Genomic DNA, 7,078 nt, shown 5'->3' with positions numbered 1-7,078 from the left:
CCATAAACAAAATTCTTTACAAAATGTAAAAAACAAAAATGCATAATAAATCTTCTTATTACACTAATAAAATTACAATAAAATTTTTTTTACGAATAACATAAAAAAATCATTTTTATCTTCAACAAAAAAATACATTTAAAAATTAGCAATTTCATAACCACTTTTTTTTTTATTCTCGAAAATACAATTATAAAAAAAAGGAAACAATATTGAATTATAACATTTAATATTTAAGAAATTTAATATTAAATAAATTTTATACATTTATAACAAATTATAAATCAATATATACAGCTTACCGCATATGCTGCCTACCATATTTGCAGGTTACCGTATTTGCAAACAACTTACCGTATTTGTACCTTACCGTATTTACAACTTATCGTATATGCTGTCTACCATATACCTACATTTACAGAGGTTGATTTTCTTCGACACATATTTGATGGAAGAAATAAAAGTCCAAATAATGCAGAAATTTTACATATAGTCTCCACCTTATCGCTACATAATCATGTTATTTCTGGAAAAGATGTTAATGATTGGTTTAAGATATGCGAGCTTGTAAAAGAAAGAGAAAGCGGATGTGCATTGAGAATCCTCAACTGAAAAATCTGATGCATGAAGTGCAGCCTCATTCTGTTGTTCATTCTGATGGATGTTTAAGGACCTTCAGTTTATTGGGTTGATATTTAGTAGTGTTTATGCTCTCTTTTTTTTGTGCTTGTATTTGTTTTAATCAGATTTTGTCCAAAAAAAAAAAGCATGTGGCACGGAGAGATGGCATATGAGTTCAGAACTCTCTGCACACTTCGGAGAAATCAGCTTACTAATTTTTTTTTTAGCAGTTTGAATAAGCTAAATTTGTAGTTATTTTTTTATATAATATTTATGTTTAGTTTATTTGTAGTTTTTAGTTCGTCAATTTTGTTGTGTTTTAATTTGTTTATTGGCTATTTTTTTCAGAAAAAAATTCGAAAACGACAAAACACTCTTCCCTGTATTATGTTTTAGATACGTCCGCTAGATTTGCTAGATTTGGTTAAAAATGAAATTTATTACTAAGATGTAAAGTTCTCAATGGTAGATTGAAATAAAAAATAGTAATGACTAATGAGATTAAGAAGAAATAAAATTATAATTTTATGTAATTAATAAAATAATAGTTTAGTTATATAATAAAACTGTCCAATTTGTTTGATATGGTCTAATATGGCAATCAATTGTTTGTTTACTGACAAAGTAAACAATTAATAATTTAAATAGCAAAAAAGAAAAAAAAAAGGCAAATGCTCCGCACTGTGCAGAGCAACTTTGCTATGGTTAAGTGCGGAGGAATTTAATATAATTAAGACTGAAAACAAAAAAAAAATTGGCTAATATGTCGTTCAAATTATTTGATTACTCAGTAAAATAATTATTAAACAATTAATAATTAATAATTTAGTAAATAAAAATTTAAATCAAAACAAAAGGAAAAAGGGAAGGAAATACTCCGCACAGTGCGGAGCACTTGTTGTGAAGCATTTGCTCCAGGAGAGTTTGGAAAACATAGTATTTTATTTTTATTTTTAAATAGAAAGTTTCTTCAAACTCTCTGGAGAGTTTGGAGAAAATCGTATTATTATTATTTTTACAATAGAGAGTTTGTCCAAACTCGCCAAACTCTCCGAAGAGTTTGGAAAACATCATAATTTTTTTTTTTTACCATAAACTTATTTTGAAAATGGTGGAAGCCAAACTCTCCGCAAAGTTCGTAGAAGATCCTAATTTTTTTCTTTTATCTTCTTTTACAATAAACTCTATTTTGGAAATGGCGTGGAAGGCGAGGCCATTCTTACCCATTTCGCTTAGGAGAGCAGGGGAAATAGGATGCCATGAAGAATATTTTTGAGAATTTGAAAAGCAGAGGACATCAAAGTGGTGCAATTTATGTCGTTTTGGTCGATATTTATGGGTATTATTGAAATTTTCAAAATATTAAACATTACATAAGCACATTATGAAACTTGCAATTTCATCAAATTTAAATTGCACACTTGGGGTACGTACACTGGCTAAGAAGATAGAAATCAAGAGTTACTTTTTATTTCATTATCTGATTACAGTTAAATTAGGTTGAGTTTGAGTTATGACAACTCATCATAAATTGTAGTAAGTCAATCAACCTCTACGAGATGGGGTGATTCATCCTGGTTCCTAGAATGAGATTTTGGTTTGACATACAATGTGATACATGGGGACGAGGTAACAAATTTGAACAACGCAATAATACTTGGCCAAAGTGAAATTTTTATTATAGGGAAATAATCTACATAGATCAGAATGTTTCAAAGGATGTCATTTGAAAGTTAAGAATGTAGTTTAGATTTCTTCAATAATTCTCAAAGCTACTGGAAAAGTTAATGTAGACATTTAGCTTTGGTGAATTTTTGTAATTAAATTTCAGTGAAAGAGGGCTAATAAATTTACAATAATAATAATTTTTTTTATACAAATAGCATAAAAAAATCATTTTTATCTTCAACAAAAAAATACATTTAAAAATTAGCAATTTCATAATCACCATTTTTTTTAAAGAATTCCTGGAAATACAATTATAAAAAAGAAAATAATATTGAATTACAAAGATCAATATCTGCCAAATATGATATCTAAAGGCAATATGTGCAAATACGGTATACTGTAAATACGGTATGATACAAATACGGTGTGTTGTATATACGATATGCTATAAATACGGTATGCTGTAAATACGATTTGCTGCATATACGGTAAACTACAAATACGGTATGTGTAAATGCGGTATGTAAAGTGCATATACGGTATGTACAAAAATCTATATCTGCCAAATATGGTATCTAAAGACAATATGTGCAAATACGGTATACTGTAAATACGGTGTGATGCATATACAGTATGATACAAATACGGTATGCTGTAAATACGGTATGATACAAACACGATATGCTGTAAATACGGTGTGATGCATATACAGTATGATGCAAATACGGTATACTGTAAATACAGTATTATGCAAATACAGTATGCTGCATATACGGTAAGTTACAAATACGGCATGCGTAAATACGATATGTAAAGTGCATATACGATATGAATGAATCTGATTTTGTCCACTACAATAAATTTCAATACCATATATGTTATATACTGTATTTGTAGCTTATCGTATATACAACCTACCGTATTTGCAGCTTATCGTATATGCTACCTACCGTATTTGCAGCTTATCGTATATACCGATTTTTACATTTACAATACCGAGAATGTAGTACACCATACATTCACTTACCAAATCGAATGTCAGAAAAAAATTCAAATTTTTATTTTTTCAACATAAGCAAAAAATAAATATTAAAATATATGAATGACAAAATATAAAATGTATATGAATATGTAAGTCGATTTATAATTTTGTGCTCAATCTTTAATTTTCCAATATTGAATTACACAAAATTTAGAAATATAATCTTCACATTCAACTCAATCATATCAACACTATCAAAGAATACAGGCAAAATAATTTGTATAACCTTGTATATTTCTTATTCAAGCATGAAATATACAAGCATATTTTTTCTAGATAACACAATATTGTTACAATTGTAAAAATAATTTGCAATCATTTTCTTACATCATAGAAATATTTTTAGATATTACTTCAAAAGCTTTCTAAAAAACTAAAATTCATACGCTAATAAAAATACAATAAATACAAAATTCGTGCAACGCACTTGACAGTAACTAGTTATACTAAAAGACACTGGATGCTTAAAAATACTTTTACGAAATTGAGGTTGTTTAGTCAAAGGCAGGAATTCATTTGTCACAAAGAAAATATGCAATTGAAATTTTAGAGGATATAGGATTTTTAGGTGTAAAACCATCAAAGTTTTCCATGAAGCAAAACTTGAAGCTTGATGAGACTAATGACAAACTATTGACAAATAGTTTTTCATATCATAGGCTCGTTGGTAGACCGATTTACTTAACCATTACAAGGCTAGAATTGGTTTTTGGTTTCTCCTCTATCCAGTAGTAGGAGCTGAGTTGGACTAAGATAATGTTGAAATACTACACAAACTTTCTTTTCATGCTACATTAATCGATAAACTTTTTTTTTCTTGATGGGAGTTATAATCTTATCAACAAGATATTTAGTTTCGTGGCAAATATAACTATACCACTAGTGTAATTTGAAGAGAGGAAGATCTTGATAGACATCGAATTCTCATACACGAGATAGGGATGAATAAGACTGACTTCTGACCAACCTGTGAAGTCTTGCATAAAGCCCCAACGAAACCAAAGACCAAGCATCAGAGTTCAGGAAGATCAGAGCAAAAAATGGATATATCTTGTTTCAAGAGAAATTTCTTCGCTGATTGTTCAAAACCAAACACTAGTAACAATATACCTCCGTCAATAACATTCTCCATGTATACACTTTTCTGAAAATTTGGAAGCTAGTAGAAGAGAAATATTATATCAAAATGACGAAGCTTGACATACAGGTAGAGGTACCGACCACTCACATCATTGGCTGGGAGAGGGGTTGGCCAATTTTTCATACAATGTAGGACTCCACCTGCTCAGGGGTCAGTCTCTACCTGGTAAAATAGCAAAACTCATATGACATGACACTGTAAGTTTAAGAATTTGATCACATTGATATTTTTCAATAAATTTAACAATGATTCAGAACAGTGGCATAAATTGACTCATGGGTGGATCAAAATTATTGAAAATACAAGAGAGTTGAATGTTGTAAAATTGTGTCTTTGTTACATGTGCAAGTACGTTGCTTAAAATGATCATATACGTACCATTGTGTATATGTTTTAGTCCCAAAAAATCTAAAGAATAAGATATGCATGTAGTTCAAGAATGGACAGAGCATGCCTTATATTAATCTAAAGAGTTTTTGTCATTCACAAAAAAAGGGTAATTAGCACAAAACGTCCGTACCTTTCATGATTTTTGTGAAAAATATCCATACCTTTCGTTTTTTGGCACATTTCATCCCCACCTTTACTTTTTATTGTGCAAAACATCATTTTTCTCAATAAAAAGCTATCAAATGACTAATATACCATTCTATTTAAATAAAAAAAATAAAGAACTAAATGCAATCTTAGTTCCAAATAAATAAATTCTCCACCTCCACCTCCTCTTTTGAACTTTTTTAAAAATTGGAATTATGATTGCAATTAGTTCTTTATTTTTTTAATATTTAAATAGAATGGTATATTAGTCATTTTATAACTTTTTATTGAGAAAAATGATGTTTTCCACAAGAAAATGTAAAGGCAAGGGTGAAATGCGCCAAAAATCGAAAGATATGGACGTTTTCCACAAAAATCATGAAAGGTAGGAACGTTTTGTGCTAATTACCCTTCACAAAAATCATCTTAAGATCAAAGGTTCCACCATGTCACACAAAAGTTGCAAGAGCCGAGCCAAGGTCATCGACACACATATTTTTAGTATGCAAAACAACGCCTAATTAAACTTAGGTTGCCGAACAAGGGAAGCAACAGTGGTGGCGACATGTCAGGCTAGTAAGGGTTTGAGTCGTTTGACCCTTAGGCACCGTTTGATACGCACCAATTTTCTAGGGAAAATAGAATTAGAATGCTAATTTCCAACTTTTTTGTGTTTGATAGTGTTTAATTTTCCATGGAAATTAAGTTCTAGGATTTCTTGGGAGTCGTAGTTTTCTAACTTTTGTGGAAAATCAATGGTGGGAATTGATTTTCTAGGTAGTTCAAGTTTTTTTTTTTTTTTCCTTTTTGTTGGTTATAGAAACAAATTCTAAGAATTATTATAAAAAAAATGTTTCCCTTTAATTAACAATTTTCATTTAAAACAAAGCCAAACGAACACCAAAAGAAAGATGATTTTTTTGAAATTTTTTTCTTTCTTTATTTTTATTATTTTTTGTTTTGGTAATGGAAATAAATTTCATCCTCAATACCAGTAAATTTCATCCCTTTAATTGATAATTTTCATGTAAAATAAAGCCAAACGAACATAAAATTACACATTTATTTCAACATTTTTCACGTGAAAAATTATACCAATCAAACACAATAATTTACAATTTCCAGAAAAATAATTTCTAGGTAATTCAATTCGTTTTCTTTCCACCCAAATTCTATCTTTGCAATCAAATGAACCCTTATTGAAATTTGAGAAAAAATGAATTTTACACTTCTTATTATTTTTACCTTTTTAGAATTTTCATATTTTGTGTTAGAAAATTCTTTTTGTAAATAATAAACTAGGTTCCAACTAAATTCAAGTTCCGAATCCGTATGCGGGAGCAGTCAGTTTGTGGATGAGAATAATGATTATGATGATAATGGATTAGGGAACAAAGTTCCTAATTATGACAGTGCTTGATATCATAGAAGGAATCCCACATGATAGTACAGTAAGCCACGTTGATCATATATGCCATATCCATAGATGCGTTCACATTACTTTAGAGAAGATTGCACACTCCGTCACCAACTATGGATTTAACAGCAAGTAGATCCCTCACTTTTACATATGGGTATTTAAATCCTTAACCTTTACAAGTTGTAACAGATTGATCCCCCTGTTATGATTTTGCCTGGTTTACAATCAAAAAGTTAGATTTCTCTTAAGATGATTACACCATTATTTTCAATTGCCACAAAAAATAAAATAAAAGAAATTTATTTTCACCTTCTCTCAATCCACTCCCTCTTTATTAATACCCCAACTCTCATATCTACCTCATCGAAGAAGGGAGTGGAAGAGGGGGCAATAAAGAAGGGTAGAGTATAACCACCAAGTTCGAGATGAATTGGTGTGATTCCTTTATGCCCTCTTCTTCAAAGAAAGAAGATCAAACAATTCTCAATCATAGTTCTTGTGGATCGGATCATCTATATAATATACAAAAAGAAATTTGGAATTGAGGGAATAGATCAAGTGGAGTTGGTACAATGGAGAGAATAATTAAGTTTGGTTGATTGTTAATTAATTTATTTTTATTTATTGCAATTTTGTGTTCACTCATTGT

This window comes from Olea europaea, chromosome 7 (assembly GCF_002742605.1).
Source record: "Olea europaea var. sylvestris chromosome 7, O_europaea_v1, whole genome shotgun sequence".
Classification (NCBI taxonomy): Eukaryota; Viridiplantae; Streptophyta; class Magnoliopsida; order Lamiales; family Oleaceae; genus Olea; species Olea europaea.
The sequence above is the reverse complement of the archived record's forward strand: the minus strand, read 5'-3'. Positions refer to the sequence as shown.